This window comes from Camelus ferus, chromosome 9 (assembly GCF_009834535.1).
Source record: "Camelus ferus isolate YT-003-E chromosome 9, BCGSAC_Cfer_1.0, whole genome shotgun sequence".
Classification (NCBI taxonomy): Eukaryota; Metazoa; Chordata; class Mammalia; order Artiodactyla; family Camelidae; genus Camelus; species Camelus ferus.
In genome coordinates, this window is record NC_045704.1 from 32,646,353 (window position 1) to 32,672,277 (window position 25,925).

Genomic DNA, 25,925 nt, shown 5'->3' on the forward strand with positions numbered 1-25,925 from the left:
TTGTGGGGAATGTCCCATGCTTTGTAGGATGTTTAGCAGCATCTAAAGTCTGCATGTATTTCCGAATAGCCCATGGGTGGCAAAATCACCCCAGTTGAGAACTACCATCCTAGGACATCACAGGGTTATGAGACTAACTTTAACGCAAATTCATGAAGAGATGGTAACCTAGGGCAAAGTGAGCTGTAGAGTTTAAATTTAGGTTCCCTTACCCATCATGCTTTTTCCTACCTCTAGTCTCCATGGCAACCACTACCAAACCTTCACAATGGTTTTATCTGTCAAAATCACCGACCTGTTTTCTGAGGGTCAATATGAACCTGTCCGTTTCTATTGGCCCATCAAATCTTGTGGCTCTAAATTTAATTGCTGAATTTATTAGACAATTTTTAAGCCCAATTTTGGGTTCTCTGTTTGTTAGAGTACACAGAGCAAAACTGAGCAATGCTTGATGACACCCTTAAGGAAAAGGATCTAAGCTTAGAGTTGGGGCACGTGGGTTTGGGGCCCAGGTCAGCTGGGTGCCCCTGGGCGACCTCAGTGGCCCTCCATGGCCTCCTTGTTTGACTTTTTGTTCAGTAGAAGAGCAGAAAAAGAAGAGCGTGGACCCATTTAAGGATCTTCAAGCTGTTGTGTGGATTTCTAACGTTTTATAAAGGTATTGCAGGAACCACCTTGGGAGACGAGAGAAAATGTGAGAAGAGGACCTCCAGCCTGCTGCCCAAATAAGATCAATGTTCCTCTTATCTATTCTTCATCCTGGGCTTCCAGGTTAAATTTCCTCTCCACCTGAAAGAATGTCTCAGCATCGTGTGTGTGTGTGTGTGTGTGTGTGTGTGTGTGTGTGTGTGTGTGTGTGTTGTGGGGGGGGCGGTTATCAAAGAATAAAAACTCAATGACACTTGTTAAATCACAGGAAGGAAGACTTCAGTCAAAGAGGGCAGGGCTCTCTCAGCAGGTATAACCACTGCAGTGGGATTTTGCAGGGAAAAGAGGGATTGGGCTCAACTCTGAATATCCTATGGGCAAGCGGGAATTTATAGGCAAGGAGCAGGGTAGGGTCAGTGGATGAAAAGTTACTAAGAGAAAACGTCAGGGTTCTGTCTAAGCCAAGCTAACAGGATTCTTGCTGCAAACAGGCCACCGTGATCAGACATCACCTGGGTCTGAGGGTGGGGAAGTGTTGGTAGAGGATGAGGAACCTGATCAGATATCAAAGGTGATCAGATATTGAGGGTGGGGGATTCTGGTTACACTGAATTAGCAAGATTCTTGCTAAAACTAGGTTTTACCCCAAAAATGCATAGATAAATCTAGAAGAAGTTTCAGGAGCCTGACTAAAGTTTGGTCAAGCAAAAACTCTTTGTCAGTGTATATAATTTGGTTATTAAAGTTTTAAAATCTCTAGGTTAGATGTTATCAATGAACCCTTCTGGTCCCAGCATTCTAGAAACACCCCTAACATAGACAGAATTTTGTGTACAGATATACTTGAATGATTACTAGAAGCCAGACTTAAAGAGAGCAAGAATTTGACCCTGTAGGGGTTTCCTTGACCCTTCTAAGTTCTCAGCTGCAGCCCCTATAACAAAAGACAGATTAACAAGAAAAAGCATACAAATTTACTTAATATGAGTTTTACTTGACTTGGGAATTTTCCTAATGAAATGAAGACCTGAAGAAACAGTCAAACGTGAGTATTTTTACCCTACTTTCGATGAAGATTGGGAAGTTGTGGGAAAAAGTGATAGAAAGGAATATGCGGTCATCCTAGTAAACAGGGGAAACTTACAAGGCCTGTTTGTCAGATTCCCCTGGTGCCCTCTGAGGATGCTCCCGGGGTGGTGGTGGGGCACCTCTTGTTACTAAGTCCAAACTCATCCTGCTCTCCACACGACAGGCCAATAAATCGGAAGATGAGGTATTGGGGCAAGGAATAATGACTTTATTTGGAAAGCCAGCAGACAGAGAAGATACTTTTCAGTCCACTGGAAGGCAGCATCTCTGCTGTAAACTATGTTTCAGGGTGAGGTCCCCTCGTTGGCATTCTAGAGGTTGTAAGAACAAACGGTTTTGTCCTCTAGAGACTCCTGTGACCAGGATGGATTGAGATACTTTCTGTGCCACCTCGTGTTTATCACCCGTATCAATCAGAAAGTCCATCATCTCATTTTCCACTGTCAAGTTTACCCAGGGCTTCTGTGGGGATTGGAATTGGGTGCCTCAAGTCCAAGGGAGACCTTAGGCCTCTTTATTTATCATCAGAGTGTTCCTCTCTTTCTAGCATATGAGAGGTTCCCGTATTTTTTAAAATTATTTCCCTGGATCAGATTCATAAGGTAAAACATACATGTTGAGGGGTACCATCAACAGAACTATATATCCCAGAAAAAGAAAAGGCACCTCATAGGCCAAGGGTTTTATAAGAAGCCACCTAAAGGAGGCCCTAGCTTTAGTCTCAGTCCAGAAAAAGTCTCAAGACTCCCCAGTACTGTAGCCACATTATTTGGAAAAGCCTTTGCAAGGATAGAAAAAGATGCAGTAGTTGCTACAGCAAAACTTCCTACATCCGTTATACTCCCTAGAAAACTCATGCCAATAAACACTGGCCCTTCTGGAACTTGGTCCAGTACACCAAAGAGAATTGTAACTCCTCCTGAGACAAACATTCCTCTTACAGACATAAATTTCGCTCCAATATGCACAAGACATTTTCCAAATACCAAAGATGCCAGCAAGTCAAACAAAGTATAACACCCAAGGATTATACCAATAACTTATATTGCTGGCTCCTTTCTTTCCAGCCTCCTTGGGGATAAAGGGTCCAAGGACAGAATAGCACATCATGGAAACTACGTTAATGGAAACTGCTGATATCAGTACAAAAATCTGTTCTTTTGAAAGCCGCCTGCCTGGGCGTCTCCCTTGCACATCCTGGAGGGCCAACACCTCTTAAAGTGCAAGAATGGGGCAGGTCCTAAGAGGATGTAGCATCCTGCTGTGATTTAGTTTCCAAAAACCAGAAGCCATTTCCTTAGATGTGGCATTTTATCACTGAGTAGGCCCAACGGTGGTGAAGAAATGGTGCCAAACATAGGAATACCAGTCCCACATATCCAGCTGGTAAATTAAATTTTTCCAAAACAAAGAGGGACAGCGTAGGATCAAGGAAGCCAAAACCAGAGCTGAGTGAGGTGCTGATGAAGGATATAAGGGCAACCTTAAGTGAAGTGATGAGTTTCCAGAATGAGTGTTTCCCTGTTAACACTTTTAAAGCAACCTCTACCAACTGAGAAGTGTACATTCCAAACGCATCATCAAATTTTTGCAATTTTCTCATATTTACCATTCCAGCATTTTCAGGGGCCTCAGGATCTGCTGTCAACCTGATAAATCCTTTCTAAAAATTCAGAGAGGCCTTCATTTGGTTTTTGCTGAATTTCTTTAATTTAGTTAAATAAACCCAGCCTCCTGGCTGTTTGCATTTAGGCCCCCTATGGGATAATGTTGTAGGGGAAATTGCCCTGTGCTGGGAGTGGCTCCTGGTCCAAACTGGGTGCCCTGTCGGGTCTTAGATGGAAATACCAGACTAGGTCCCTGTGCCCCAAGAACCATCACAGGATTTTCTAATTGATCCCTATAAGGAGAGGGAGCCTGTTTGACCGCTTCCTGGGCCCAGGAACTGGGGCTAGCTGCGTAGGAATGGGAAGCAGAGGAGGGGGTAAATGCATTGGCATAATGGCCAGAGTGGCTGGGACAGCTAGCTCAGCCAGAAGAGCTAAGATTTGAAGCAACGTATCCTCACCCATTCCTTTCCTTTTCTTGTTTTCCCTGAGGTAATAGCACAAATGCTTGCACATAGGGCATTTTATCATTCTTCCCTGCGTTTTCATAGAATATCTGTAATTGCAGGATTGTATAGAGCCATTCAAAGGCCACCATTCCTCAGCATTTTATTGTAAAACCATAAATAGCAACTGATCCTCTTTAATCATTTTGTCTTGGCATCAACCAACTGGGCTGAATTCTGGGCAGGGGCTTTTGGTGATTTTAGGAACCAAGAGGGACCTTTATATTCTCCCTGGGAAGGTCCCACTCTTGGACCAGAACAGATAGGTTGTTTTTTTGTCCCTTCCCTCCACTTGACATCAGTAAACGTTTTAAATATCATAAAACTTGGCTGTAAATGGGGAAACAGAATCAAAACAAAATGAAATGAAAAACCCAGAGGATAAACAGAAATCCTAAATGCATGCTCAAGTTTGGCCTTGGGGTTTAACACGTACCAACAACACAGGGGACCACAAATGACATAATTAACACAGCAAGGGTGGCGGTATGTGGAGATAACCCTGCAGAAGCCCCTGTGGAGATCCGCACACGTACTATGGCCACACACTGTTCATCCTCCCCTAGGCGCGGGTTCATCGCTGTAATCAGACCACTTATCCAAAACGTGCCTCAGACGACCTTCTTTAGGGATAGTTGAAACAGTCCCCGTTCTTTTTTTTTTTTTTTTTAAGACAGAAATACAAGATAAACAAAACACACCCGGCGCACGCAAATGCCAGCATCCAGAGATGAACAAACCAGTTCACAAATCAGGTAAAAGTCCAGCAATTATTCCCTCTCGCCAACGGGGTACCCGCCTCAAGCACAAAACAAACTGGCTTGTTCCGAGGAAAAAAAGCCCCAAACAGGAGAGGAATAAAGTTTCCGGCTGCACACATCGGGGCCACTTACCCTACAGTCTCTCCCAGATGAGATTCCAGACTCCAGCTGCCCAGCTCTGGGGCGGCCCGGTCACTTCGGGGAACTTTGCAGGGAGAAGAATCCTGAGGGGAAGGGGGCCCGGCAGCTTCTCGAGCCTCAACCGGAAAACTCCCCGATGGAAGCCGGCTGGTGCCAAACTTTGTCACCGAGTCCAAACTCGTTCTGCTCGCCGATGGACAGACCAGTACATCGGGAGACAAGGTACTGGGGCGAGGAATAATGACTTTATTCGGAAAGCCAGCCGATCAAGAAATGGGGGACTAATGTCTTAGAAAACCATCTTATCCAAGTCAGAATTCAGGTTCCTTTTACATTAAAAAAGGGAAAGGGATGTGGTTGGTTGCTGCAAACTTCTTGGTGTCAGATCCTTTGTTCTTGCAGCTGTCCACGTAGGTCAGGTCATGAAGTTCCTGTAGACCGCCAACAAGAAAATGTTATTCTCTGTTCTGGAATTTGCTGTCTGTATATGAACAAAAAAAAATGTTATACCCTTAAAGATAGAGTCTTGAGAATGGGTTCTCCTATGTATTTCAGGCTACAGGCAACGTTCTTTTACAAAAGGTGCAGAACCTGCACGACTAAGCATAGGACACAGAGCACAGGGTTAGAGCCAAAGGAACAGCTCTAATATGGAGTCAGATTTGTTCTTCCCCATTACTCTCTCACATGAAGGTCTTATCTGCTTATCTTATCTGCTTATCTGCTTCAGGGGAAGGTCAGGAAGTCCCTCCTGCACCTGCCATTTCTCAAATTCCATCAGCTTAAAATATTCTATATTCCAAAACACTTTATCTTGTGGTAGCATGTTCTGAATCCTGCCAACCCATTCCTCCTTCTCTCTGTCTATACCACATAACACCCATAGGAAAGGAGCAAACATAGGGTACATTTAAGAGGGCCTGAATTTAAAGGATATGTGGGAAGGCAGCAAAAGGGAGGGGGAAGTTGGGGTTTTAATCATCTCTTCTTTCCTCAAACATCACTTCCTCGGGCCCAATCCCATGCCTCTTTATTCAGGGCTTGCTTGCAGCTGAGATCTACCTGCAGGCAACCATTTCAGCCTCTCCCAGCCCCTCTGAGCTTCTGCGAAGGACTGGAACCCTCTGACTTATTTCTGAAGCCTGAGTCTTTGACAGCAGGCCAGCCTGGCAGCCCAGCTCTGCAAAGTTTGCCCTGAGCCCCGCAGTCCTCCTGTTTTATTAATACAGAACAGAACGAGAAGAACCAGCCTGAGAGGCAGCTACAAAGGCACTCAGTCCCCTAAAATGTGATATTTGATCACAGGAGGATTTTGCGCTGGGATAGTTTATAATCCTAAATTTAAATCCTTCCTGAATTTGAGAGGTTCCAGTATCAAAATCCTTTTAGGATTTTTCAAAGTGTGTAATCTGTTTAGATTTTTTTTTTAAACTCTCTGGTCCATTCTTTCTCCAAAAATAGGCTTGCTACATTTTTAACTTCCTTTAGAAGAAAGGAAGAAATGTCTTTAAAAAAAAATTAAATTTGTTGTTTATTTGACTTTAGGGGCAACTGTTTCTAAGACATCCAAAGAAATATTCTTACTAAAATAAAGTGGAATTTTTTTTTTCAGTGACTGCAGATCAACCCAGAAGAAACATTTATTTTAACAGGGATTAAGAAGGGAAAGAAACAAGAAGCTGTGTTAAGGGAAAGACATTAGCAATACACAAGAAAGAAACAGAAAACTCTCTTCTCTTTCCTCCCTACCTCAAGCAACCATAGGAGAAAACCGGTTGGTTGCTTATTATAATTTAAATTAGAAGGTGGAGAATAAGTGTTCCCTGGAGAGCAGGAGGTGGTGAATGAAAGGGAGGGAGGAGGAAGTGGGGAGGGCAGAGAAGGAAGCTAACAGGAGGGGGACTCAAAAGGAGACTGAAGTTATGTTCCCTGCTCTGCTTTTTGAACAAGCCTTACTCTCCAGGGTAGACCTGAGACCTTTCTGAGGGTTGAATAAAGGTTGACGTTAGAAAAGTGACCCTGAAGACAGTCCACAGGTAGAGATTGCCTTAGAATGGCTGACCCTCCTGGACAAATTTTTCCATGTGATTTTCATTCCATTTTCATCATCTGTTATAACATAAAATTTCATCAACTGTAAATGTCAGTTCTTCCCTTTATTATTTGCTAATGTCATAAAAATCTGAATTGTTTGCTTTGTTAAAGGGCTTGCTGGGCATTGACTTTTCCTTATTTGTACTTCACTACCCCAAATGTGTGGGGTTTATTTATTTAAAAAAAAAATAACATCCCGTTCGAAATGGGATTTAAATAACAGAGCAAGGTTTGCCATTATCATAAATGTATAAAGTGCTTTGTGAGTAATAAAATGGATCATGGATTCAGGATAATTCAAACTGAAATGTTATGTTCAGTATCAAGATTAGATTACGTTAATGCAGTTCATTTTAAATGGTTTAAAGGCCATCAGATGCATGTGAAAAGAATCTGTATCATAACTTAGAATAAATAGACTGAGACATTTGTTTATAATGTCAGTGCTAAACAAATCTATTACTACATTTCTGCATGTAGCGTTATATTACCACTGCTATTAAACAAACAGAGCATGAAGATAAATTATAGCTTTAATTATAAACATTACCTTTGCGTATTTATTAATTTAAAATGGAACAATGTTCAATAACCTTAGGTTATTTATATCAGCTAACATTTTAATTAACTTTGTTGTATTTATGCGTCTTGGTAATTGTTGCTACCAGGCACATGGAGCTCCTTGAATAATGGAAGCAATCTAACCTATCCCTGTGCATATTACCCATTAATGGGATGGGTAACGTTGTAACTCCTGCCAGAGAGTCAGACTCTGCTACACAGGCTTCCCCGGGAAGAGCCTAAGGCTCCAAAATGTGCCTTTCTTCTTGGAAACCACCACTGAGGAGCACCTGGAATTCCTGGACAGCCTGTGGAGAAAGGTAGCAGAGGAGCCAGGAATTCTCTTGTAAAGTAAGAAACAGTCATAACAGTCAGCATCTCTCAGCGAAGCTGAGCTGCAGAACCAGCATAGTTGAGCAGGTGGCCAGAGGCCATGGCCCTTCCTCAGCAGGGCTCCAATTGAATACCCCCATCACAGACAAGGATCTTGGCCGTAAGATTCAGACAGGCAATAGCACAATTTTTGATTTTTCATTAATCAATTTAACTTTTTCTTTAAGTCCCCATTGCAAGAGTTTGATGGGAAATCCTTTCTCAGTCTTTTATTGGAGTTGTACCTACATTCAGAATGCAGAATAAGAAGAAGGGAGACCTTTAGACACCCGCCCACTATATTTTCTACCAATAATCTTGGCCTGCTTTTCCATTGCTCTCTTGGAGCCTCATTGCTACCCACTTTCCTACCTCGAGAGGCCTGTGAAAGCCATGCAGTGCCTCAGAACCCTTTCCTCCCTAGTTGGACCACGCAGTCATACCCTCTGAGGTCTGGCCATCCATCCAGGGAGATGGCACAGGGCAGTGGCTGAGTCAAGCTTCTCTGTATCCACAGGCCTCTTCTACCCAAAGCCAGGGGAATCTCCACTCCCACCCTCCTGTGTCCGCATAGCCTTCTCCCTCATCCCAAAACACTCCTTCCTTTTGTCCTTTTGATGATGGACTTTGTTAGTCCATTAAACCTGAAGACAAAATACTCAAAACATAAAAATGGATTTCTCTGTTCCTGAGGGCAGGGAGGGCTTAATCTTCATATGCTACCTTAAACTCCAAGAAATTAGGGGGAAGAAGAAAGTATCATTACATGGGAATGGGAAAAGAGTCTTGAAGACAAGGATGCCTCTAGTCCCTTGTCCCCACTCTTGGGTACCCATCCCATCCTTTGCTCTCCATTCCCAGTAGTCATCATTCTACCTGGAGGGCCTCTGGACAAGGAACACACTGAGGGGAGGAACTTTTTCTTTTTCACTAGAATATGTCTAGAATTGAGCATGCAGCCAGGCCCAAGGAAAATGTATAACATACATTTGTCAGCGAAAAAAAAAAAAAAAACAGATGATTCCTTTGCAAAAGGAATCAGCCAACCTTGAGAGTGTAACATGATCTGAAGCCAGGGCACTGTCCTCACCTTCGGAAAACAGAAGGATCAGTCCTGAAGGACGACATACCCCACTGACCTGCAAGTGTTATCACTCTAGGCCTGGTGTTGCAGTAATGTCAGAGGCTAAAATGTCCATGCCTTGTCTTCCATGACAAGATTAGGAGGTGATCCAAATAAGAACTTTTTATTTTATATATATATAAATATATATATTTAAATAAACTTTCTGCTTTATCTACTTTTTTTTAATTATCCCCCCATTCTTGAAAAAGTGAGCCAAATGATTGGAATACACACACACACACATACATACACTCCAGTTTTCATCTCCATTCTCCCACTTTCCCTGTAGACTCCTTTTACCATCACCTCCATCTAGAATACAGAAGATCCAGATTCTGTTTTCAACCTTCCTCTGACCAGTTAGGTAAGGCTTAAACATCTCCAGATCCTTGAGACTGCTTATTCATCTGTGGCATAGGGTCAATAACTTCATTCTTACCCAACCTCTCAGATTGGTCAGTGTATCCAATGAGATGATGAATACGAAGGCATTTGAGCAGAAATAATATATCATGGCAGTGAAAAAAAAGCTATTTTACTAAATGTTCTTTGGGAGGATTCCTACGAGAAAGCATTTTTAGCGACAAGGTCATGCACAGGTTCAAAAGTGCTGCATCACATTGTCAGTAGTAACAAGGAGCTAGATGTCCCTGAATATCCATCATTTGGTAGGGAGATGGGTGAAGTGTGCTATATGACAATGGAATGCTATGCAGTAGTCCAAAACAATGAACTCTCGTGACATAGCAACATGGAGAGAATTCAGAATCATGGCTTTGAGTAAACAAAATTAGAAGTAAGGTTCATCAAACAATAGCATAATGCAGATATAAAACAAATACATGGAAGACAACACTATTATTTTTCAAGGCTGCATTCTCCACACATATATGAGGTGGGCTGGAAGTAGTGTCTGCATTTAGGATATTAGCATGGACATCTAGAGTGAAAAGAGGTATGGGACTGGAGATACAAGGTGATGCAGAAAATAATCAGAAATGAAGTAAAAATAAACACATTTTTAAAAGGGTCCCATGATAGTATGCTATGAACTGAGGAACAAGAATGACCAAATCTCTGCACTTGACATATGGATGCTAATTTTTTTTTTTTCCAGGAGGGAAAAACAAAAATGTATGTATTAGTTTGCTAGGGCTGCCATAACAAAATGCCACAACCTGGGCGGCTTAAACAACAGAAATGCATTGTCTCACAGTTCTGGAGGCTGGAAGTCTGAGATCAAAGTGTAGAGAAGGTGGGCTCCCTCTGAGGGCTGTGAGGGAAGGATCTGTCCCAGACCTCTTTCCTTGGCTTGTAAGTAGCCGTCTTCATGTTCACATGCTTTCTTCCAGGTAATCCTGTCTGTCTCTACATTTCCCCTCTTTAAAAGGACACCAGTATGGATTGGGGCTCACTCTAATGACCTAGTTAAACTTGATGACCTCTAAAAAGACCCCCATCTCCAAATACGGTCACATTCTGAGATCCTAGGGGTTAGGACCTCTACATATGAATTTGGTCAGGGACACAATTCGGCCCCTAGCAGTGCTGTATCTCAAACAATTTAAACAGACATGACTATGATGGTCTATAAATTCGATGTCTCCAATTGTGGTTCTGGAAGTAAAAAAACATTGAAGTTGAAAACTAAGGGAAGCGTTAGAATAAATATTTTTTAATTATGAGTACAAAAACCAATATTTCTAAATTATTTTATGTAATTACATTATTTTATGTAATTCATGATTTTTAATTAACTATGTCTAAGTAGATGAATAAAAGGAACATAGTGAAATATTTTACTCTTTCTAAATATCTCTACAAGTTTATAAATTTAAGTTAGCTGTAAAACTTTTTAAATCCCCTCACAGGGAAATCAAGGGATCACCCCATAGTCAGCCTGCTTTGTATTCAAATATATATTTGTGGGCTTAGCTGGAAAAGGGTATGTTTTCCCAACTCTGGTTTGCCTCATCAGTTATCTTTTCTATGAAGGGCCCCCTCATTAAGTAATTCTTACTGCATTAAGAATGAATCACTCTTAGGGGAGGGTATAGCTCAGAGGTAGAGTACATGCTTAGCATGCATGAGGTACTGGGTTCAATCCCCAGTACCTCCATTTTAAAATTTTTTTTTCTTAAAGACAAAGGGAAAAATGTGTTAAAAAAAGAAAAGAAAAGAATTAATCACTATCTTTTCTGGATAACAATTTATTTATTCTATTGTTGTATGCTACAGTCATTTAAAAAATATATCTGTCTTCTGTATTAAATTGTGACTTTCTTAAGGGAAGAGATTATGTCTCATTCACCCCTGCAGCACAACACCTGGCCCATTTTTTCTAGACACTTAATAAATATTGCGGAACTGAACTCAGCCTTTGTTTCAAGATTTTCTTTTCTTTCATTAAATAAGCAATACGTATTTCTTACAGAAAATTTAAGCACTGTAGATTTTTTTAGATTGTCTGGAAGAATGCTTTCTAACAAAATGTAGACTGTATGTTTCAATAGTATATCCTGTAAAATAAAAATAGCTTTCTTCGTTATCCAGTTTAATGGCTGTAACATGTCCTACTGAATGGATGTCATAATTTATTTAACCTGAAAGCTCAACACTAAGCAAGTGCTTGTTTTCAAGCTTTCAGTGTTGGAGATGCAAGTGGAAATAGATAGAAACCTTATATAATGTAAGGCTTCAGCAGTCCACTGTTAGTAGCCAAGTGACCTAAATTAAGTAACAATATAAAAGATTTGAATAGCATAAACATAAGAAAGATCAGATCTTGAGAGTAAACATTGACATGTACTCCCGAAGAACAGGGAATTTTTCTTTCCTATCAATGCATAATGAATGGTTCATGAAAACTGAAGATACATCATTTCATAAAGATAATAGTTTCCATACAATAAAAAGAATACAAATAACATTCTCAGATCTTTCAGTAAACTAAGAAATTAACAGTAAAATTAAAAAAAAACAAGTCCACCTCTCTGAGATTTAAAAACACTCCATTTAACATGCTCAAGTGAAAGTTGAAATATAAACCAAAATTGCATAATTCTAAAAAAAATTAAATTACAAAGCCTTAAATATTTCTATCAATAAAAATGATGCCATAAAAACAAATTCCCATCTCAAAAAAAGAAAAGAAAGCAGACTAGAAACAACAAAGATAAAAGCATAATACATGAGCCAAAACCCAGAAAAGCAGTTCAATTATTAAGTAAATCAAAGTATTGTTTCTTTTTTAAAAAAAATCAACAGATAGATAAACCACTAGATAATCTAATCACAATGAAAAGGCTGGTGGGAGGAGGTGGGTTGAGGACGATACAGATACAAAAAGAAAGAAGTGACTCTTGGGAAATAATGAATTAGTCCTGGGCAGGTCGACTTTTAAATACTGGGCGGAGATCCAGGTGGCGATGTCTACACATGGTGAACGTGTGCATCTGAAGCTCAGGAAAGAGGTCTAGGCTGGAAATAGGAATTCATCACCCCATATCGGTGAGTGAGTGAGGTAGACGATTGGCTGGCTATTTCCTGTTAACTCTTTTTTTTTTAATTGAAGTATAGTCAGTTTACAATGTTGTGTCAATTTCTGGTGTACAGCACAAAAGTTCAGTCATACATATACATACATATATTCCTTTTCATATTCTTTTTCATTAGAGGTTACTACAAGATATTGAATAGAGTTCCCTGTGCTATACAGTAGAAACTTGTTGTTTATCTATTTTATGTATAGTAGTTAGTATCTGCAAATCTCAAACTCCCAATTCCTGTTCACTCTCACATTGGTTCTCTGCCCCTTACCTGCTAGTTGTAGCCAATTTCCCAAGTGTCACTGACTACTGGCTTCTCCCAGGGGGAGACCTTGGAGGAGACAGGAAGGCGGAGAAGGGAAAAGTCAGGGTATTAGTGCCTCCACGTCTGTTTATGGTCACTTCTCCCACAGTGGTTGCCTCTCGCTCTGTGGCTCCAGCTTCTTTGGGCAGCCCTGGCCCTGGGACGTAGGTAGTGCCAACTGCTTCCATGGAGTTTTTCCATTGTTGCTACTTTCTGGATTGCCTCAACTTCCCCCCCTTGGCTCTGCAGTTTTCCCCACCCTTTTATTACCAGTTGCCCTTATTAACTTGTCTTCTGTTGGATGATCTGGCATGGGTTCTATTTTCTGAGTGGAGCCAGGGTGTCAACTTCCCACTGTTAAGCAAGACAGTAAGAATTAAGAACCCAAATTTGGGAGCCCCAACATTCAAGGGTCAGACAGAAGGAAAGGAGTTCTGGAAGGCAATGGAAAAGGAGCCATCCACAAGGGTGGGAAGAAGAACGGGAAATTCCATTCAGTTGTTCCTGTGATTCTTCCTTTTTCCCCCGTAACAAAGTTATATTTTAATTGGTGTCTCCAAAAAACAAAATGTTGAGTGCCAAAGGAGACAGGGCAGGGAGGTTTCAGGTGGGGGGTGCTGCCTCTCAACTCCTTCACAGCACCCAGGGCTCTAGCTGTCTCTTGGAAAAGTGACCCTCAGCCAGACATCATATTTTACTCAGTGGCTGGGCTGGGCTGGGCTGGGCTGTGTTTATCATCTTAATAATACACCAGCTTAATCAAGGCAGCCCTACTGCCTTGGATATCACTGAATTGCCTGTGGTTTATATCTTGCATATTCAGTGGTTATGTGATTGCAAACTCAACCACAGAGCCACTTAAGTAAAAAAGAAGACAAATATTAACACACACTACATGAGAAACTCAGATTAAATAGAGTAATTTTACATTTCATCAGATTTTTTTTCCCCAAATAACTGAATAAAGCTTGGGCGTACACGCTGCGGGAGAATTATCTTCAACCTGAGCTTAATTATGCATTTTTTTCCCCATTGATAGATCTACATGGCGGTGCTTATAAAATCATCTAACTAAATCTGCCTCATTAACGTCTGTTTATCTATGTCGAGTACCTGGTGGTCCCTGATGTTTCTAGAATTGATCATCTTCCTCCAGGTGAGTCTCAGAGAACCCTGGGCTGAGGAGACTTTCCTGGATCTGTTGACATTTCCAAAGATTTTAAATTCCAGTCCCTCTTCCCTGACCACTAGTCCCCATTCATTTCACTTGTTCCTGTGGGAGTTCCAAATCGCTTTATCTTTGCCTCCAAGCAGAAACTATGACCTAACAGGGAACTCTGACCTCCCCAGAGCTGCCCCAGTGCTTCTGCAGCCCATCAAAGTGGTCTGGTAGTCTCAATGACAGATGACACGTACTGCAGTCAGGAAGTGAGTAAAAATTAATTGTGCTTTCAGGAACTGGGCAACGTGGTCACTGAAGGATGAGGAGCAGGCCTATAAAAGGCAGAGCTCATGGGACACCCACTGGCTCTGTTCACAGCTACCCAAGTTTCCTGGGCAGTGCCCACAGCTGACTTGGCAATGGATGCCCCATGAAGGCAGGGGTCCACTCTGCTTCAGGGGTCCCAAACCCTAGCCCATAAATGCTCAAAAATTATTTATTGAATGACTGAATTAATGCATCTTGAATGACACTTATTTAACATATATAGAATGGCAAATATAGACACAAACTTTCAAATCTGAAGAGACTTAGAAATTATCCACGTTCCTGCCTTCCCTTTGGAGGCAAATACAGCATCATAACCACCCTCTGGAATCAGACAGCCACTTCTCATATAAAAATTATGGTTTTGAGTGAGTGACTTAGACTCAGTTTCCTTATCTGTGAAATGGGAATAGGTACATTATAGGGTTATTGTAAGAGCTGAATGATATAAAACATGTTATGTACTAAGAACAGAAGCCAATACTCAGTATATGTTAACTCTCATTATTTAGATCAAGGAATTTGGTTTAAGTTTAGTTTATATATTTTTGAACACATGGGAACTTTTTTCTAGAAAAACTATTGATAGAAACCTCATTAATATAAAGCAGATTGGACCTTGGTAGACATGGTGGGGGTGGGGAACCACAGAACTCCGGGCAGCTTTCTTCTTGTCCCCTGAGGCGGCCCCAGAGTCATTTCCAGAGAATCCTAAGTTTCTGGAGAAAATCTTATAATATATTTACCTGGATCACTCCTCTCATTCCATAGATAAGGATACTGACCCTCAGAGAGGGCAAGTGACTAACCTAAGATCACACAGCAAGTCTCTGATCCAAATTTCCTGGATTTTCCTCTCTGCCATCCCATTGCCTGTAGACTCGAGACCAGTGTGGCCCTTGAAACAATCCTCTCCCTATATAGTATCTTTTTGTTGGTGTTAGACCAGCTTATTTAGACTTCTCCATGGTTAGAAGTCCTAATGCTACTTGCCTGTCTGCAGCTTCTACTCATATTTAGTTATTATTTCTATTTAGTTATTATATTATACCAAATAACCTCCTGAAATGCAGAAGGAGAAGGCAATACCTCTCATCTGGCATTGAGGACACATCCAGCTGCAACATGGTCACTTGTCCTTTTCTGGACTTTGCAGTTGTGAACACAAATCAGAAATGTAAGAGTCACTACTTCCCCAAAAGATACCCCCTAAAGGGTCTTGGCATTTTTGTGGAAACTGTATGCAATATAAGGATTGATGTAGAGGAAACTGAACAATATTAATTCTTCTCACTAGGGAGTTAAACATGGCATTCCATTATTTTCTAAACTGTAAAGATGATATACTATAAAATTTTGTGGTTTTCTTGTAGAGATCTTGTATTTGGGGGGCAATGGTTTAACAAAATTCTTTAATAAAATTTATAAAAATGAGTATTTAAGAATAATTTTCTCAGCTTGAATTGTTTTCCTTTTCCAATCCCCCAAAGAAAATGCAAAATTATCAGCACCCACACACATATACACTCAAAGCTGTAACATTCTTTACACAAACTACGTTAGTCAGAGTTTAAATTGTTGACAAATCAAAACAATTCCAAGAAGTGATTGCAGGGTTGATTTTTTTATTTTTATTTTTTTTTTACTTCTAAAAACTGTTGACAGAGAATAAAAAGCTTCAGATAAATTTTTTTTTCCTGTGGTTTTCAAAAGTTTCTTGAAAGTCACGTTTTGACTGAAATAATTTCTTGTATTTATTTCTTGTTTATTATTCTTGTCAATGTGGATTATTATTATTATTTTAACTGATTGTTTCTGGAATTTAGGAAAGCACTACTTTTGTACTAGTCCAATATTCTCAGTGGATTCTTCTATTGGTCTTGATAGTTTTTCATTTGGTTTATTTTTGAGATGTGCATGTGGCCCATCATGTCGTATAAAAATGATGGCTCTTCTCTTTTCAATATTTATCTCTCATCTCTTTTTCATTTTCATTTCATTGGCTGAGACTCCCAAATGTTGAATAACCATAGTGATAGCTAACATCTTTATTTTACTCTTGATTTTGCTGGTACTATCTTGTGTTTTATTGTTAAATTTGTTATCAATTATTTGTTTCTAATAAATATATTTACTTTATCAAGTTAAAATGGTGGATTTAAAAACTTTCTATGAATTTGAATATATAATATTCGAATGAAAAAAATGATGTGTAGAATGTAGACCAACTACCTTATAAGACCCTCAATTTTCCAAAGAGCATGTAAGTTATGATATTTCCCTGGATTTGTTAAGATGAGGAAGTAACATATACTCTTTAGAAAACTTTTTATAAATAAAATGTTAAAATTCAAAAGAATTTTCCAAATGATCCCTTATTTAATTCAGATATTGAAAGTATGCAGAATTAGCTAACTGCTGATGCTGACAAAGAGGAAAAAATTGTGTCTATAAGCAAATTATTCAGATTCCCTAAACCATATATTTTTACTATTTAAAATTAGGACTGTAACCCATTTCCTATAATTGTTTTTAAGAGTAAGTGAGATGTAGGACATCTGGTATAATTCCTGGCACATACTAACACTCAATACATCTTAGTTCCTTTCACTTCCTTTAGTCAAACACCATATACATAATAATCACTCTATAAATATGCATAGGATGAAATACAATTTACTACTCAATACATTTACCCTTAACCTGGATAGGATTTAATTACCCACCATTCATTTTTCTGTAATAGACTCAGATTCAGCACATACTTTTTTGAGTAGCTGTTATGTTCCAAGTACATACTGTGCTAGACAATTTTACATATGTTCTCCAAAAAAAAAAAAAAACTGTAACAGTAGATTTTAGACTATAAAATTAGAAAGAGCTACATGGTTCTTTCTGTACATTGTTCAGCTCGGTCCCACTTGCAGTTAAGAACACAAGAATGTCTTTTGGATGATGACCATGTGGAAGGCTCAGAGAATCTCAGAATTGGGAGGGATAAAGAAAAGACTGAAGTGAAGGGGAGTTGCCCTCCCTTTTTATCATAACCCATGTGGGTGTTAATAAATGTGGGGTTTTTTTTTTTCATTCAAAAACTATTTATCAAGCATCTGGCATTTATTATGCACCTGGCAATATCTAGGCACTGGACAAACAGCACTAATCCAGAATGGTGAAGTTCCTGCTCTAGCAGAGCTTAATTCTTACACAGGAGACATAAAAAATGCATAAGAAATTAAAGATAACCTACATAGTGAGAAGTGTTATTAAAGAAAATAGAACGCAGGGATGTGATGAAGAGTACCTGAGGGTGGGAAGAAACACTTTAGATAGTTCATGGAAAGCCTCTTAAAAGGGTGCACTCTGAGCAGAGACCGAGAAGGAGCCAGCAATTTGATCCAGGCAGAAAAAATGTCGGTAGAAAGGCTCTAAGGAAGGAAAGACCCTGGGATGTTCTAAGAACATACAGAGGGTTGGATTGAGAAGGCATCATTTATAATATGTCTGGATTGGTGACACGTCAACTCAAGAGCTATATGTGGTCACAGAAGTCAGGCTGTGTCGATCTTCTGCTCCTAGCTCTCAAAGAGCATCTTCTTTCACTCAGAGTAATGGTCAAAGAGGCCGCAAGGTCCATTACCTCTTTGACCTCATAGTCTACTGCTCCTCTCCATCCTAGCCACAGAGTCCTCTGTGCTGTTCCTTTAGCATGTCAGGCAAACATGCACTGTCAGGATCTTTGCACTCGCTATTCCAAATGTCTGGAAATTCCTTTTCTCAGATATTTATATGGTTCCCTCTTCTGCCTCCTGTAAGTCTCTGCACAAGAACCATATCTCAAGGAGTTCTCCCTATTAGCTTGCCTAAGGGACCCAAAGTCTTAGTCTGGTCCTACTCATGTGCCTAAATGTCTTTAACACACTATTCATTCATATTAAGCCTTTGGACAACCAAACTTCCAGGGTGATTCTTTACATGTGAAGGTCTTATTTAGTCAGTTAACAGTCCTCCACTCTGATTTTGGATGCTGGTATGCATTTCCCTGTCATCTTGATTCAGGCCTGCCCATGGCTGCCTTACCTCATCGTTCTTTCTTTCACCCAGCACCCTAGTGCCTTCTTCCAAGCAGAGTATCGATCACAAATATGATGAGAACATATTGCAGATCATTAAATGTGTGGAACAGGATAGAACAATGGCAGAATCCTGGAGTGACATTGCCAAGGACTTAATCCACACTCTTCAGAGGCAGATTTTTCAAGGGATGATGAAATTATCAACATTAAATACATCTATTTCCCAAAGAGTCTCAAATATACATCTCAAATTTTGGCCTCTTCTGGAGATTCCAGATCTGTTTATCAAGCCGTTTATTTGATATTTCCACTGGGATATTGGGAGGCATCTCAAACTTAACCTCCCAGTCTTATCCACCTCAATAAAAGATACTCGTGCCATTTTCTCAAGCCAAAAAGTCACCTTTGATTCCTTCTTTTTCTAACCTGATTCAATCCGTGAATAAGTCCTGGGGAACTCTGCTCCAGACAGGTATCACAAATCTATCTCCTCTACCACACTCTAGTCTGAGTTGGCAACTTCTTTCACTTGAAACAGCACCCTCCCAGTGTCTCTGTCTTTCAGCCCACTCCAGCCCATTCTCTACACAGCTAGTGTGATCAAAACAAAGCAGGAAAAATAAACAAACAAAAGCCGTATGATTACGTTGCTGCCTTGTCTAAAATCCTTCAACAGCTTTCCAGTTGCAATTAGATTAAAATGCAAATATTTACCTTGGCTTCGCAGCCCAGTCTAATCTGAAACTTACCTCCTTTCCTGCCCTGACTTCCTTCTGCCTCTCCCTTTTCTCTTTACCCTGCAGCCTCCTTGATTTCCTCGTTGTTCCTCAAGCCCACTGAGCTCTTTGCTTCCTTATGGCCTCTCCACCAGCCAGGCTCTCAGGGTAGATTTTTCTCCCTGTTCCTCACCTGGATGGCTCTTCTCAGCTTTCAGATCTCACAGTTTTTGTTTTTGTTTTCAGAGAGTTCTTGCTAGACCACCCAGTTGCCAACTCATTGCTCTTTATCTCATTCTCTAACTTCCTTCAGAGGAGATGACATATCTGCACATAATTTTTCATTTGTGTATTGAACGTCCTCCTAACTGGAATGGAAGACCTCTAGGGACAGGGACCTTGTTTGACTTGTTTAGTGCAATACTCCAGATCCTTGCCCTATAGCAAGTTCTCCATAAATACTGATGGATGACGGAACATGCCTCAGACTGCGTGTCCCCACCTTGTCTACAAGGGTATCACAAGAAACCAGGTCAAAGGATGTTAAGATACACTAATCTATTGTATTCCCGTGAAATACCAGTCTAATCGTCTTATTTAAAAAAAGAAGATGAAAGAAATGAAATGAGTTCTGCATAGCTTGTTAGCTCCTGGATCATTGCATTCTTTACTCAGTGCTCACAAACTAGCTATTTAATAATCTATTTTCCTTTATTGGTTTTCTTAAATTACAAAAGCTCATTGAAAGAAATTCTAATAAGACAGAAGTGTATTAAAAAAGAAAAATCTATGTCTATCCTCTCCTCCCGTTCTCACTTCCCAGATGTAACCTCTGTTAACAGCTTGATAAATATCCTTCTTTTTTCTATGCACATACATGTATAGAGAGTTATATACCTACACACGTGTAGTTTTAACACAAAAACAGGGTATGCATGTGTATGTATTTTTTTTTCACTTACCATTTAGGGATTTTTCTATGTCCATACAAATGGACCTCCTATATCTTTAATAGTTACATAGAATTCCACTGCATTCACTAACTTATTTATTCAAAATGCACTTAATTATTTTATGAGGAAAGAAATTAAAGTGTGAGACTATAAACAACAATGGCAAAATATTGATAACTGTTACAGCCTAGTGATGGCATCTGGATTTTACAATACTATTCTTTCTAATTTTATGTATGTTTGATAGTTTACAAATAATTACATTTATAAGGAAATACTTAGCAAACCTCATACTAATGGTGACTTATGGAATGCTTTCCTCTGGGATCACACAGAAAATAAGGATACCTGGTGTCACTACTTCTACTCAACTTTGTAATGAAGCTCCTGGGTCCTGTGATAAGGCAAGAAAATAAAAGAGATAGGGATTTAAAAGGAAGAAATAAAATAGTCACTATTTATGGATGACAATTTCATATAAGAAAAATTCAAAAAATCTACAAAGCATTAAAATTAAGTGAATTTAGCAAGGTGTCTGGTTGCAAGGTTGATAGACAAAATTCAATTGTGTTATTAACTACCAGCAACAAAGAAAAATACAATAAAATTTTAAAAATCAACTGAAACCGTGGAGTACTTTGGAATGAATCTAATAAAAGATATGTAAGACTCCATGGTGACAACTACATGACACTGATGGACATTAAAGATAATCTAAAAACAATGACAAAGACATTAAAGATAATCTAAAAACAATGACAGTGAATACTTTCATGTTGTATGCCAGACACTCTGTTAGACTGTCTACAGACTCTGTTAGACTGTGAGATAGGATACAGTGATAAATAAAAATTAGACAAGTCCTTGTGCTCTTGAGCTTGCAGTCTGGTGGGATAACCAATAATGATTAGATGACCATACAAATTAATGTCATGTTGCAAATGTGGGAAGGGCTACAGAGGAAGGAATACTGTGTTTATGAGAGCTTTAGAGATGGGATTTGACTCAATCAAAGAAGCAGGGAAAAGTTCTCAGGTTGAGCTCTAAAGGAAGAAAATGAGTTAAATAAATGAAGAGGGAAGAACATTCCAAACAAAATGAACAGCATGTGTAAAAACTTTGTGCAAAGATCAAATATGAAATGTAATTGAATCAACCATTCTTGGTATTGACGGTTATTTAGGTCATGTGGTAGACTGTCTGCCGAAGAGGCTGCAAAGATTCCCTTCCCTTGGGTAGTACCCTATGATATGGATTCTGGGCTAGGCCATGTGACTTGCTTTGGCCAATAGGATGATAGCAAATGTTGACTCAAGTGGAGACTTTAAGAATGTTGTATATAGGGGCTTTCTCTTTCTTGTTGCACTTAGAACCCTGGGACCACCATATGAACAAGCTCAGGCTAGCCTACTGGAGGTTAAGAGATTGCATGGAGCAAAGAGTAGCTGCCTTACATGACTAACCAGCCTGCCGACCACCAGACATAGGAGGGAGACCATCCTAGACCATCCAGCTACAAAATGCCAGCTGAACATAGACGTGAAAAAATCAAAACAGAGTCAAAAGCCAAGTCAGCTGAGACCAGAACCATCCATCTAACTCATAGAATCATGTGCTAAATAAAATGGTTATTATTTTAAGCCATCTATATTTTAGAGTAGTTGTTAGGCAGCAAAAGCTAACTGATGCTGGTTGCCTGCAGCTTTATGTTATTACCAGCAGTGCTTTGGGACATGTCTTTGCATCTATATCTTGGTGCACCTGCCACAAAGCAAGCTCCTAGTAGTTAGTACAATTATTGTTAAGTTAAATTAGGAAGTTGCACAGATGAAGAAACTGAGACAGAGCTAAATTAAATTGAAATACCACATTCATACATGGGGAAGGAGATATTTGGGATTAGTAGCCAGGTCAAGTCTCAATTCAACATTCATTCAAATCCATCATGTTCTTACCTGGTTAGTGGAGAAAAAACAACGCATTTTTCAAAGTCAAAAATGTAAAAAAAGTTCAAATTCAGTTTGTTAGGGTGCCACCAGTCTACATTATTTTTAAACTTGTGCCTTTTAATCCTGACAACAAACTTGAGTTTATCAGGCTTTTAGGAAGCCCGGTCCAATGACAAAGCCCACTGGGTAGGCTGGCTTCAGTTTCAGTACAGAAATATTACTGACTCCCAGGAAGGAAATGTAGTAGACAAACATTTTCCCTTGACCTGATTGGTCTAATAGCAACCGCAAATCACCAAGGGTTAAATAAAGATTATGAATTCTCTTGAACAGAGGACAGTAAAGCTTATGTTTTTGTCTAGTCTGGAGAATTACAAAAATATTATTTTCCTAGAACTTGGAAAGAGAGTTCAGCAGACAATATGAATTTCAGCAAAATACTTTTGCCATTAATTATGTCATAAGCAAAAGAATAAAATAAACTGTTTATTATCACATATAAAATGCTTTTGATCAGTCAACTGAAAAACTAATTTCATTTTCTCATTACACTGCCTCAGGCATCCTTTAACGTCAATTTTTATTATAGCAAAAGCAAGGAAATTAAAATGATCAGTTATGGTGCAGAGAGAAACATTCGCTTCAGAATTTTTAAAAGTAAGAAAAATAAAGCACTGGACCTCTTTATCATTCATAATAATCACAATTCATCTGGTGACAGAGGAATCCTGCTCCAAGGGTCTAGAACACCATCCCACCGTGACCCTCTCCTTGAGTCCTTGGAACTCTCACAGTTGGTCAGCACCGAAAGAGATGCCAGGGGCCCTGTTCGTGTATCTCGTAAAGGTTGTGTTGCATTTCCAGCGCAACTGGCTCAAAGTTTCACAGGTGGAACAGGGTAGGAGAGGGTTCTGTTTTCTTCCAGGGAAACGAAAGAAGAAAGCTATGAAGAGGACTGGGGAAGCTGGGGTCTGGTCTCAATCTTTTGGTCCAGAAGATGATATTATAGAAGAGAAATGATTTGATGGGGGGAAAAAAAAGTTAGGAGACACACTTTCCAAACTTGGCCCTGCCCCTTGCAAACTATGCAATCATGGCCACCATTGTCCTGACTTACCATGGCATTATAAAGCACTAACAAGGTGTGTATGTAAAAGCACTTTGTAAGGAATAATCAAAGCCCATTTTACAATGATTGTTGAGATAACAATGCCCTGGCCGGGGGTGGACCTGGGATACAGCTGCTTCTAGTGGAGGACCACTGACTATGCACAGAGCTTTTGCTTTTTGCCTACAGTGGAGGAAGTTATTCTGGTGCCATGGCAGGTGGCGGATGGGGGTGGAAAAAGGCTTTGACAGGAGAGTGATGACAGAACCTCTGTCCCTTCGCCAGCCTGAATGATCTGATTGAGGGCCTCACGGAAAAAGCAATAGGGAGAAACCAAAAGAGCCATGACTCCGTGGGACTTGCATGCACATCCTAATCCAGGGACTGGATAACAAAGCTGTCCAGGGGTCTTGTCCTCTGACCCACTTCTCCACACACGGTGCAGCAGCAGTCAGCAGCATCAGCAGTCAGACGCCTTCACATTGCAGGAAACACAGGTGGTGCTGGAAGTCTTGACGAGATGGCAAAGGCAGAAGGAAATGAGGAAACCTGCTCTTCAGTTACACATCGCCTTCCCTGCCGCCCACCCTCAAACCCGGGCATGTCCTGGAAAGCTCAGGCAGAGTCCCCGTGTTATAACTGCTGTGGGTCGTAAGAGAAACAATTCTTAGCTAAGGCCAAGCAGCCTGTCCCCTCCAGCCATACACAGGCCTGATGGAGAAGCACCATCCTCTGTGAGCCAAACAAACACTCCCATTTTCCCAGCAGTCCCAGCAGAGATACATTTTGAGCCTGTACACTCTAAGCAGCTCCACATGTCAGGTAGGAGACAAAACATAAGACCCGACCCTCGAGGATAAGTCAATCTACTAGGGTGTCAAAACTTGGACGTGAAATGATTTCAAGAGCAAACAGCAGACCATATAAAAGTATGTGGTTCCAGTTAGGAAGGATGGACAATGTGGAGTGGGGGGAGGGTATCTTCTCAGAGGAGGACAAAGCACTCTCCAGTATGTAAGACCTGTAACAGTCTCCTTTATTTGATTTTTATCCCACTTGCCTCTGAGAAGTGTGTGTTGGTTTTACTCCCAATATAAAGTCCAAGGAAGGACTTGCTGATAGGTCACTACGTCCAGATGTCCAAATGATATGGCCAGGGAGGTGTCCTTATCTCTCAGCTTTGATTTCCTCAGCACCGGCTCCATTCTCAGGCACATGCTCCCATACAATGGGCTATCAGCAGTTCCAAATTACAGCTTCTAGCATCAAGTGGAAGAAGTCTTCAGAGCAACCCAAGAGCCCATCAACAGACAACTGGTTTAAGAAGATGTGGCATAAGTATATATAAAATATGGTAAACGAGTATATGAATATACTCATGGTATAATTAGTAAAATGGAATATTGCTCACCTATAGTAGAGAATGAAATACTGCCATTTGCAGCAACCTGGACGGACCTAGAGAATATTATGCTTAGTGAAATAACTCAGAGAAAGACAAACTATATGATATCACTTATATGGGGAATCTGAAAAAATAATACAAATGATCTATCTGTTTACAAAACAGAAACTAGACTCACAGACATAAAAACAAACATGATTATTAAAAGCGAGAAGGAGGTAGGGAGGGATAAATAAGGAATATGGGATTAACAGATACAAACTCTGATGCATAAAACAGATAAGCAACAAGGATTTACTGTACATCACAGGGAATTATACCCAATATCTTGTAATGGAATTCCTACAACGGAGTGTAATCTACAAAAAAACCGATCATTATGCTGTACACCTGAAACTAACACAATACTGTAAGTCAACTATACTTGAATTAAAAAAGAAAAAAAGAGAAGTAAGGCTTCTGCTTTCTGATAGTTCTAGAATTGCATCTCTTTGGCCCTGGATGGACTGCCTTGGGTCAGGTGCTCCTAGGAGCCAGGATAATACAAAATTCTGACTGGCCAGGCTTGGGTCACATAACTTTTCTCAGGGCTGAGAGAAGGCTGGTTTCTCAAGGTAAATAAGATGCCCTTAATGGAAAAGGATGGCATGAAGGCAAAACTCAGCAGAGGGCTCTGTGAGCACCAGCAACGGTTCATCACCCTTTCCAAGCTCCCATTAGGGCTCGATCTGAAGCAGGGAGGAGATCCGAGGGCAGATCCTCGAGCTGCTCAGACCTGATGTGCTCGGCAGGCTCACGCAAGGATGGGACATGTACGGAACTTCCCTTTCTCCAGCCAAGATCGCCCAACCTGATGAAAAGGATAATTAATCCAGCTGTCTCCCAGTAATCCAGCAGCCCATTTGGTAACCATCTGCACTTCTCAATCCACAAGGCAGCCCAAATTAAAGAGGCCTGTATTTGTTTTTTTGGAAAATGTTATGATTTTTCAAGTAAACAGGAGAGACTTTATAAAGCCATGAGATTTATCGAAACTGCCAAACTGTCTGGACTTGATCAAACTGATTTATGCTGGTTGAAATGTGTGCTCCATTCTCGCCATTTTATCATCATAAACAACAATTTCTATTTATTTATATAGGACCAGAACTTCTTTTTATGTTTTGCACATATTATTTCATTTGATCCACATCAAATCCATGTGTGGGTGAGTACTACTGTCAGGCCTGCTTTACAGAGGGGGACACGGGCAACCTGAGTGAGTAAGGGTTTCCAGAACTCAACTTGGTGCCAGGCCCATGGTGTTTGGAGCCCAGGTCTCCGAATTGAAAACCCATGTTTGTTCTGGTGTAGTCAGCTGTGCCTTGTAACACCACTCACGTACCCTCTGGCCTCATTCATCACCAGCACAATATTAAAAAGAAGGAGTAAATGAAAGAAACATTTGCTCATTATCCACACTTGAGATTTGT

The 25,925-nt window shown here is 40.2% G+C and overlaps 1 pseudogene; it reads right to left on the reverse strand.

The window, feature by feature from the left end:
* Nucleotides 1–2,876: 2,876 nt before the first annotated feature.
* LOC116666086 overlaps nucleotides 2,877–25,925 on the reverse strand; it is a 488,237-nt pseudogene continuing 465,188 nt past the window's right edge.